The sequence below is a fragment of the Myotis nattereri genome (assembly GCF_964212035.1).
Source record: "Myotis nattereri genome assembly, chromosome: 17".
Classification (NCBI taxonomy): domain Eukaryota; kingdom Metazoa; phylum Chordata; class Mammalia; order Chiroptera; family Vespertilionidae; genus Myotis; species Myotis nattereri.
In genome coordinates, this window is record NC_138092.1 from 35,848,021 (window position 1) to 35,859,607 (window position 11,587).

Sequence of the window (11,587 nt, forward strand, 5' to 3'; positions counted from 1 at the left end):
TTATATAAAATCTGGATAAAATTTAATCTGAATAGATGTTAGAAACCAAAATTAGTTAACATAAAAATAGCATCGTGTTCACTTGGCTAAAAACACCCGGCCTAATGCTTCCAGTAGTCTTTCATATTATCTTTCATATCTCTCAGTTCTATTAGCTTTCCAAACATTCCAAAATCTGACCCTTCCTTGACTTTCTAATTTCTCTAATTTCTCAATAATAATTATCATTTATACAGAGCTTATCATGAGCCAGGCGCAGTAACCCAAATGAAGACATTTCCATTATTATCCCTAATTTATAGATGAAGAAACAGACAGAGAATTTAACTTTCCCAAGTCATACAAGTAATAAGTGGTGGAGCCAGGATTACAATTTGGAAAGTCAGGTTTCCAGAGCACATACTTTAAACAACTAAGTTATACTGCCTCTCCAAATAGTCTTTTCTTGTAACCTTCCCTGCCCACTCCCTCCTCCCTTGGAATCCACAAGCAGGAACTCAAATTCAAGGCCATTCCTCCTCCTCTCTTCTCTTCTCCATATATCCATACAGACACCAAGCTTTTCTGCACCTGCATGCCTTTATCTTTCAGCAATCCAGAGCACCCACCAACCACCTTTCTTTTGTTTGCTCTCCCCAAAGGATTCCCAACCTTCAAAACCTTCTTGAAATTCATCCCCTCCTAAGTTTTCTTCTACCTCCAACAGCATCAATCCCTCCCTTTTCTATTCTTCTATAGTATCATCTCCCTTACACCTAATTGTATATCCACAGTAAGTGTTTAATCAGACTGCAGATTTTTGAAGACCAGAGCTATAAGATAAAGCAGGCCACTTAGGAGAAGATGGGAAACACTGACTAAACAGAGCAACATCAGTTTTGCTGAGACCACAATAAAGACATGACTAATATAAGAAAGGCCATCTCCAAAGTTAAGTCTGCTTTTTGGCTTTTCATGTGAAGAGGCTTGTAAGCCAATTTGAGATTCCTCTTTTATCAGGTCTGCTTGCTTTCATCTTGCTTATTGAGGAAATAAGTGAGTAAAGTGCGCCTTCAAACTCAGAGGTCCTGCTCCTTCTTTGGCAGGAAAAGTATCAATACCTTGGACAGGGTAGACAGAGCCAGAGCATGATAGATTAAAGAATTTCATTTAAAAAGAAAGCATAAGAGGATCAAGCAAATTTTTTATTGAATAAGGGGCTATATTGTAGTTTTCTTTTTATCATTGAAGTGATTTTTTAAAAAAAAAATTAGAATGTTGCAAAAAAAAAAAAAATTGAGCCAGAAGTTGGAGGTAATAGATTTTCCATGAATTTTAAATCAAGTGTTAATGTCTTACAGAATAATAAACCTGAAAGCATAAGCACTTAAATTTCCTTAAAATCTTTAAGTTATATCATTTTCTAGTGTTGTAGAAAATACTTTCTTTCAGTCCATATTACTATTCTCTTCTTTATATATTGTTACAATTTTTCCTATATAATTACACTACCGATAGCTATTACTTGCTAGGTACTTACTTTGTATGATACCTTTTACAAGCATTAACTCATTTAATCCTTACAACAACTCAGTCATGTATATGTTATTATTTCTCTTTTACAAATGAGGAAAAATAATTAGGGATGTTAATTGCCCAGGTTACAAAACCAACTGTAAACATAAGTTTGCAACTTGCTAAAGTTCACGCGTGCTTTTAACCATTGTTCTATCCTGTCCTCAGTCACATATTTATATACCCATTTGAAAATGCCTTTTCACCAATATTGTACCATAATCATTTTAAACTATTCTCAACAACTAGTACACTGAACTGAGTGTTAAATATTGATGGCTATGTAGGCATTACATTTTTGGAAGTCAGGTTTTTTCTAAAAAAATTAAAATGGAAAATTTTGTTAAAAGCCTGCCTTTTAAAGAAATTGAATTATAGTTTAAAAATTCCAGAAGAAAATCTCTAGGCCCAGGTGGTTTTACTAGTGAATTCTACCACACACTTAAAGAAGAAAAACACCAGTACCATGTCTTCCAGAAAATAGAAGCGAAGGGAACATTTGTCAACTTATTTTATGAGACCAGCATAACCATGAAACCCAAATTAGATAATGACAGTACAAAAAAGAGAACATAGAACATAGATGTAAAAATCCTCAACAAAATATTGGCAAATAAAATTCAGCAATATATAAAATAATAAGACACCACAACAAATGAGAGGAGAGGGTTATCTTGGGAGTGCAGGCTGGCTCAATATTGGAAAATCAAGCAATGTAATTGACCACACTGACATACTCAAAGATATAAAGTCATGATCATAAATTGATGAGGAAGAAGCTTTTAACAATATTCAGTGTTTATTCAAGATAAAAACTCTCAGCAAACATCCTCAACCTCATTAAGAACATCTTCAAAAGAAACATCAAGAGGCAACATATTGTGGAAACATTCAATGGTGAAAAACTGGAAGTTAGGATGAGAAACAAGGCATGGATATCCCTTCTCACTACTCCCATTCAATATCATACTGAAGGCCTTAGCCAGTACAATTAGGCAAGGGAAAGAAAAGGCACACAGATTGAATGGGAGAAGCAGACTGTCCTTAATCACAGCCAACATGATTATCTATGTAGAATATCCAAGGCATCTACAAAAACAAAACTAACAAACAAAAAACAGGCTTTGTCCAGGTAGCTTAGTTGGTTAGAGTGTCGTCCTGATACGCCAAGGTTTCGGGTTCAATCCCAGGTTAGGACACATACAAGAATCAACTAAGGAATGCATAAATAAGTGGAACAACAAAAATCAATCTCTCTCTCTCTCTCTCACTCTCTCTCTCTCATTAAATAAAAATTAAATTAAAAAACAAAACAAAACCAAAAAACCTCCAAAATTCCTAGAACTTATGATTGACTTTAGCAAGGTCAGAATACAAAGCCAATGCTTATTTTTTTTGTATTTGTATAAATTATGAATGTACAATCAGAAACCAAAAATTTGAAAATACCACTTACAATAGAGCCCAGAAATACCTGTAAATCTAACAAAACATATGTAGAATTCTATACTAAAAGCAAGAAAATGCTTATGAAAGAACTTAAAGACCTAAATAAATGGAGAGATATATCATATTCTATCCTTCTAATCATGGACTAGTTTACATTGTAAAAATGTCAACTGATCTTACAGGTTTAGCACAATTCTAATTCTGTAGTTATAAAGAAGCCGATTCTAAAATCTATATGGGAAGGCAATGTAACTAACAAGTTTGTTTAAAAAGAATAAAATTGATGAATCAATATTCAATATTAGCTTTAATATAAAGTTGTGATAAGACATACAGTATTGATTTAGGGATAGTCAAATAGATCATAGAACAGAATAGAAAGTCCAGATATAGGCCCATAGAAATGTAGCTAATTGATTTTTTGACAAAGATTCAAAGGCAATTTAGGGAAAGAAAGGATAGTCTTTTCAGGAAATAGTGTTGAAACAATTAGAAATCCATATGTTAAAAAACAGCAATAATCCAGCCTCAACCCAAATATAAAAATGAACTCATATAAAACCTAAAAAATAAAAATGAACTCAAAGTAAGTTGTAGGTCTAAATGTAAAATGTAAAGCTATAAAATTTTCAGAAATAAGCATAGGATAAAATCTTCATGAGCTGCGGTTAGGTGGAACTTGTTAGTCATGACATCAAAAGCATAATCCATAAAAGAAAAATATCCATAAATTAGACTTCATAAAATGTAAAACTTTTGTTCTGTGAAAGACACTATTAAGAGAATAAGAAGACAAGTACAAAATGAGATAAAGTATTTGAAAATCACATATCTGAGAATTTGATTGTATTCAGAATATATATTTTTTAAATTCTCAACTTGTGTTCATGTATATTTATGGAAATTCTATTCATGCTCACTAAAAACTGGGAACAACTCGTATGTCTTTCATTGAGTAAATGAATAAATAAATAATGGTACATCTATACAACAGAATAATATTCAGTAACCCAAAAAAACAAATTATTGATAAATGCAACAACTTGGATGAATCACAAAAACGTTATGCTGAGTGAAACATGCCAATCTCAAAGGTCTGATGATCCATTTCCGTGGCATCCTCTAAAAGGCAAAACTATAGGGACAAAACAAATCAGTTGTCATCTGCTGCTGCATGTGGAGGTAGGAGGTGTCACAAGAGATAACACAGGGAAAGTTTTTATGGGGGAGGACTGGTGGAAATGACCTATATCCTGATCATAGTGAATTTATACATACGTGTGTTCAAATTGATACATCTGCTCACAGGAAAAAGTCAATTTTACTCTATGCTGCTTTTTAAAAGACCTTCTACTTTTAACAATACCAACTACCAATTTTATCTCTATGAGGATACTAAGTCAGAACCCACTGGATATAAGGTAAAGATGACTGATTCTGGAGATTTTTAGGTAAGTGAGAGAAATATAGATTTGCTATTTTAAGCAGTAGAAAAATTTATAAGAGTATTGAGAGAAGGAGAGTCTGGTTAGTAAAGAGGCTAAATCATCCAGATTGGCCATGAATGGAACTAGATAATTATACAAAATTCCACTCAGCTATAAGCAAGCTCCAGCCGTGGGCAAACTACGGCCTGTTTGAAATGAATAAAACTAAAAAAAAAAAAAAAAAAAGACCGTACCCTTTTATGTAACGATGTTTACTTTGAATTTATGTTAGTTCACACAAACACTCCATCCATGCTTTTGTTCCGGCCCTCCGGTCCAGTTTAAGAACCCACTGTGGCCCTCAAGTCAAAAAGTTTGCCCACCCCTGATAGACTCTTGAAACGCATAAAGAATTCCACTTTACAACCTGGCTGGAGATCCTGGCTAAGGAACCTGGCTATGCTGATGAACTGAAAGCTGTCTGCCTGTCATTCCTTCTTCGCTGACTCCGCCCACACCTTTGGGAACCCCTGGACCTGTTTGGGCAGGCAATTTTGTCGACATGGGGAGGTGCGCAGACCAGTGGAGCCGGACTGAGGGGAGCCGGAGAGTCGTCCCAGGGCGTGTGGACTTCAGCCGCTGAGTTTCTCACTCCAGATCTCGAAATGCATCATGATTCCTGTCCATTGGATTGTAAGGTTTATGTGGGAAATCTTGGGGACAATGGCTCCGAGGCCTAGAGAAGTATCGAGACGGCTTATGATTTCTCTCCCGAGACAGTGATCTCTCTCTTCTCCTATCTCTGCAAAGGGACCTGCTCCGGCTACGGGAGAAGCTTCTGCGTCTTGGAGATCTGTGGCGAGATGGGGGATTCGCCGCAGACCTCCAAGACGCAGAAGCTTCTCCCGTAGCCTCGGAGCCGATCTAGGTCAAATGAAAGGAAATAGAAGACCAGTTTGCAAGATGAGTGGTGTACAGGAAATAACTTCATTTGACAGAAGGATGTACAGAAAATTCAAGTTTTGTTTGAGACTTCATAAGCTTGGTGCATTTTTTAAAAAATATTTTTTATTGATTTTTTTACAGAGAGGAAGGGAGAGAGAGAGAGAGAGAGAGAGAGAGAGAGAGAGAGAGTTAGAAACATCAATGAGAGAGAAACTGCCTCCTGCACACCTCCCACTGGAGATGTGCTGGCAACCAAGTTACATGCCCTTGACTGGAATGGAACCTGGGACCTTTCAGTCCTCAGGCCGGCGCTCTATCCATTGAGCCAAACCAGTTAGGGAAGCTTGGTGCATTTTTAAGATGTTTTAGCTGTTCACATTTGTTTGTTTGGAACAGTGACACATAAAGATGTAATTCTCTATGGTTTGAAACAGATCATATGAGGCATGTAATATCAAGAATTGTTACTTTACAATGTTCCCTTAAGCAAAATTGAATTTGCTTTGAACTTCAGTCTTGTGTAGACTGATAATAAACCTCTTAACTTCTGCCTCCCCCCACCCCCCCCCCAAAAAAAAAAGAATTCCACTTTGGTAATTTACATTTTTGAAATTCTCCATGAACACTTACATACTTTCAAAGCTTTTTAGTGATTTACCACTGTTTCAACCTGGAAGAATTTCTGCAATTCCCTACCACACCATTCATAATCCCAAGGGAATCTCTTACATACTTGAAAATGTGAACAGTGTTTTCTTTAAAAACAACAGCCGGTGTGGCTAGTGGTCGAGCGTCAACCTATGAACTAGGAGGTCATGGTTGGATTCTGCAGCCGATCGATGATTCTCTTTATCACTGATGTTTCTATCTCGCACTCCCTCTCCCCTCCTCTCTGAAATCAATAAAAGTATATTTTAAAAAAGAATAAATTTCTCATTGCACACATTTGTCTGATTTTTTTCTTCACAAAAAGAATATCTAAAGTGTGTAGGATTCTTTAAATACTCTAATACCTTGCTATTCACAGTATTGTTTGAGTACCAGTAGCAGTGGAAGCTGGTTAGAAATGCAGAATCCTTGTGTCCTATGCCAGACCCTCCAAACCAGAATCAGCACTTTAGCAAGATCCCCCATGGCAATTTATGTGTGAGAAGTACTCCTTCAATAGGCATGATGGAGTTGGATGAAGATAGTGCCAATGGCTGTGAGATATTAGGAACATTGATGTTATATCAGGGTACAGAGAGAAAGGTCACTGAGCAGGCTTTGGTGAAGTTTGTTAAAGAACCAAAGGGAATCTTAGGAAAAAACCCTAGAAGGTAAAGTCAAGGGGAAATCCTACCTCCTGGGTGTAAACAAAATTGCAGTACATTTCTATTTAATCTGTACGAACAAAATTATCATTGGAGACTTCCCAAAAGATCCATTCATTAACTGTTTCAAAAGCTAAGTCCAAATAAAATAAAACTCTTGACAAACATCTATCCACTTTCAATCAAGTCTCCTTGCCTCTGGCCTTATGCCTCATCCCACCACCATTTAGCCAACAGCAAGAATGTTTCTTCTGAAATGGAAGCAAAATCATGTCACTGCTGCATTGGACACCTTCCAGTGACTGCTCATTTTTCTCAGAGTAAGAGCCAGAGCCCTAACGCAGTCCTGCAAGATGATGCAACACACCTGCCTCCACAGTTACTCAACTACTCTCTTGGTTTGCTCAGTTCCAGCCACTGTGGCCTCCTTGCTATTTCCTGAACTTGTCAAGCATGCTCTGCTTCCAGATCTTTGCATTTGTTCCTTCTGTCTAAGATCCTTTCCCTTCAGGTCTCTGCTCAAGGGTCATCTGCTAGGTAAGGCCTTCCCTGACCACGCTACATAGAATGGCCTTCCTCTACTCTCTCTTCCCTCTCGTCCCTCCTGGGCCTCCCTATCCCTCTGCTTTTCCCCCCATAGCACTGATCACCATTTCTCACACTATTATTTTGATTTGGGGGATTTGTTTCTCACTCTCTAGAATATAAGCTCCTCAAAGGTTGGGATTTTATTTTTATTATTGCTATATCTCTAGTACCTAAAAAAGGGATAGTGAATGAATGAATGAATGAGTGAATGCTTCTGCCTTAGTCTACTCAGGCTAATATAGTGGGGCCTTGACTTACGAGTGTCCCGACTAACGAGTTTTTTGAGATACCAGCTGTCTCTCGCCTGATTTTTTTGCATTGCATTGACAGAGTAATATGAGTTAATGAGCTCCTTAACGAGCTCAGTCTCTAAACGAATTACACTCGTAAGTCAAGGCCCCACTGTATAGCGAAATACCATACAACAGAAATATATTTCTCATGGTTTTTTGGGAAGCTAGAAGTCCAAGATCATGGTGCTGGCTGGTTTGGTTTCTGGTGAGAACCTGGCTTATATATTTCTCTCTAGTCACATTGGGAGTTAGGGCTTCAAAATATGAATTTTGGGGACACACAATTCAGTCCATAGCAGATCCCATAACTAGTTCACTCATACCATCATCAAGAAAATTGCCCCCTTAGGCTGCATTAAAAATTCTTACCCTATTCAAGGCTGCATTTAGTATCTATTCTGACGTAATTTCCCCTAAATAAAAATGCTACAGTCAGATGTCATTTGATGTGATTTTCCCTGGGTTTGTATACAGGTGGCTCTGGACATGAAGAGGTCTCTCACAGTCAACAGTCAGATGTCCCTGAACACATATTTTTAAATATTAAGAAAAAAACCAGAATTCAGGTTATTTATTGTAGTTACTTCTCAGTTCCTTATCTTCCTTGACTTGTTAACTTGAACGAAATATTAATCTATAAAATAAAGTAATTGAAGCTACTCCGAAATGCTACATGTCTACATGACATAGTGCAGAAATCTTTCCTGTTTGCCAATTGCTTCTGCAGTTGTGTAAGTATTAGGAAGAACTCATAAAACAAATAAATTTAAGCAAACTTTGCCTCTGTTCTAGGATTATAAACCTCCTTACCATAGGAATTGGTTTTCAACTGGTCATTAGACTTATCTTTGGGCAAGTTTTAACACACAGAACTGACTCCTCCAACTTCTCTTCTCAACTAGTCCTCAACCTTGGCCTGTAAAAACCACAGAGACTGCCCCGGCTGTGTGACTCAGTGTTTGAACGTTGACCTATGAACCAGGAGGTCACAGTTCAATTTCAGGTCAGGGCACATGCCCGGTTGCAGCTTGATCCCTGGTGGGAAGTGTGCTGAAGGCAGCCAATCAGATTCTTTCTCATCATTGAGGCTTCTATCTCTCCCTTCCCCTTCCTCTCTGAAATCAATAAAAATATATTTTAAAACAAACAAACAAACCCCTATAGACTCTCAGCATAAATAATTTCATTCATCCCCCTGGTTTCTAACAGCTGAAGCCTGAGTCCTTAGGGTACTACTAGCCCCTTAAGTTCCTGCCCGAGAAAGCTCAAGGCTGCCAGGAGAGTGTATTGTTTGTTCCAGCCAAAACCTGGTGATAGGCAGAGAGGCCCCTAAATGGCCTCTTGGAAGAGTTACTTTAGAAAGTTGCAATTATAAGTCCATTCCCTGTTCCTTTGAGATGCAAATCTCTACCGCCCAGACTGGCTTCTCCAGAATATCAAGGATTTTTCTTTAAAATGCAAATATATATATTTTTTATCTTTATTGTTGAAAGTATTACATAAGTCCCCCCTTTTACCTCATTGACCTCTTCCAGCCCAGCCCAGCTCCCAACCCCCCATTGTCTGTGTCCCCATTGTCTGTGTCCCCTGGTTACACATATATGCATACAGGTACATTGGTTCATCTCTTCCCCCCCACCCTCCCTCCAGGAGCTACCTCTCCCTCCCTGTCCCAGTGGGTGCAGAGCTCTAACCTGCACCACCGCCAGTTTTAAAAGATGTAAGAAGTTTGTTCCTCCTTAGAATTGGTGTCAATTAACAAACCCAGATGGCCTAGTCACATGGACCCATAACACTCTTCAGTCTCTTCCTTGGCAAACTCAACTTTAAGAAGTCTCTTGCCATTTGTTTTGACCAAGTTGACTTCACACTGGGCTCTCTTCCCTATTGCAATAGCTGCCAGTATTACTGAATAAAAATTTACTCACACTTCTTTAACCAGATTTATTTGTCTTTGACCAGACCAAGCCCAGAGATTCTGTTTCAGTGGATCTAGGGTGAGGCATAGGTATTAGGATTTTATAAAACCTCCAAAGAAGAGTCTTGCAAGTAACTGCTCTCCAACAGTGGTTCTCAAAGTGGGGTCTCTGGGCCAATGGTATTATCATCACCTGGGAACGTGTTAGGAAGGCAAATGCTAAGTCCTCAAGGGGTTCAGAAGGAGCCTTCCCCAAACCTGCCACATAGGCGTGTGCATTATTGTGAGCTGAGGCAACCAAGACCAGCAGATTAAAAATTTTCACTTCTCCCTTAATCGCCCAAAAGAATTTAGATGAGGGCCTGGCCCCCAAAAGAGAGCTATGCCCAGAGATAACCATCAAGAGTGTGGGCCAGGTAATGGGTAGCCTGGGGCAGCTTGGCAGCACCGGAAGGTAAAAATCCTCTCAGTGCCCTACTGTCCCTGCAAATGTCTGCTCTTCCCATTTCTTGAAAATTATCTTTCTTGCATTGAAGTCTCAGGCTCCTACTCTCTTCTCCTTGGCTCAGGATGGCACATAAGCCTCAACTGCCTGACTGCCTGTGGGTCTCCCATTCTTACGGAGGCTCCATATGTATGTAATTAATTTCTCTCCCCTGTGAACCTGCTTATGTCAATTTAATTTTTAGACCAGCCATGCTCCACACCTACCGAATGTGAGACTCTGGGGGGAGGCCCAGCAGTTTGTGTTTCAACAACAGCGCGTGGTGATTCTGATGGACTAAAGTTGGAGCCCTCTTGCTGTAGGGGTTTAATTTGCACCACGAACTATAATTAGGACTTGGTTAGTTGACTGTGACTGGGAGCCTTGTTATGTCCATAAACATTAACCTGAAGAATGTGTCGGCAAAATTTCCTGCTTCTTTCCTTCCTTCTCCTTTTCCCCATTGTTTTCTCTAAAATGAGAGTTAGAAGGATCTTGGTTCACCAACACTCTTGGAAACCTTCATTATTTTTTTTTTTTAATCCTCGCCTGAAGATCTTTTTCCATTGATTTTTAGAGAGAGTGGAAGGAGGGGGAGAAACAGAGAGAGAGAGAGAAACATTGATGTAAGAGAGACACATGGATTGGTTGCCTCCCATACATGCCCCAAACCAGGGCTGGGAATCGAGCCTGCAACCAAGGGACATGCCCTTGACCAGAATCAAATCCAGACCCTTTAGTCCTCTGGCAAACCAGCTAGGGCTAATAATGGAAGTAATAACAATTTCCAAATGACAATGACAAAATTGACCATTGAAAAGGGTGAGTAGAATGTAGAGCTCATAAAATGGATTCTCATCCTCCTCCCTTTAAAAATTGCTATATATCCTAAAATGTGCCTTTTGGCTAACATTTTTATAACTGAATATATGTGTTTCAGAGAGAAGACTAGCAGTGAAAAATGATGATGTTTTTATGTGGTAGGTATTTATATATTGCTGCTTCTTTCTACTTTTACAGTTAAAGATTAAGTATGTCTGAGTCTAGGATATATAGTGCCAGGCCTTTGTGAGAGTCTTCCTTCTCACTACCAGAGAGGAGGAGGCACGGAGGGGCGCTGACAATCATTCCTTCCTGCTGGAGGAGAGAAGGTCCTTGAGAGAGGGAAGAGGACATTTTTTCTATTTTCTGCTCTAGCCAGTGAGAGACAATTATGGCTCTTTTAATCGCTTTATCTCATTTGCAAATGGAAAAACACATTCCACAGGAAGAATTCTCTGATTCTGGAAACACTTGTTTCAGAAAAAAAATGCTATGAGAAAGCTTTATTTTGGGCTTTATAGTCTCTTGTTTTTCTAAGTTAAATAGCATTGCAAAATACAGGATATGGTAAGTGAAAAAAATGTATGAGAGAGAGAGAGAGAGAGAGAGAGAGAGAGAGAGAGAGATCTTTCAAAGCAGAGATGATAGGCCTTAATTTTAGAAACAAATACATTTTGCCAAAAGAGATCTCTTTGTATTTCTTACATTAGGATTTTCTTTCTGTAAACAGGTACTAGTTTCTAGAGTCTTGCCTTACTTAGTGGCAAATTGACTATATAATTTGGGAAGATGCC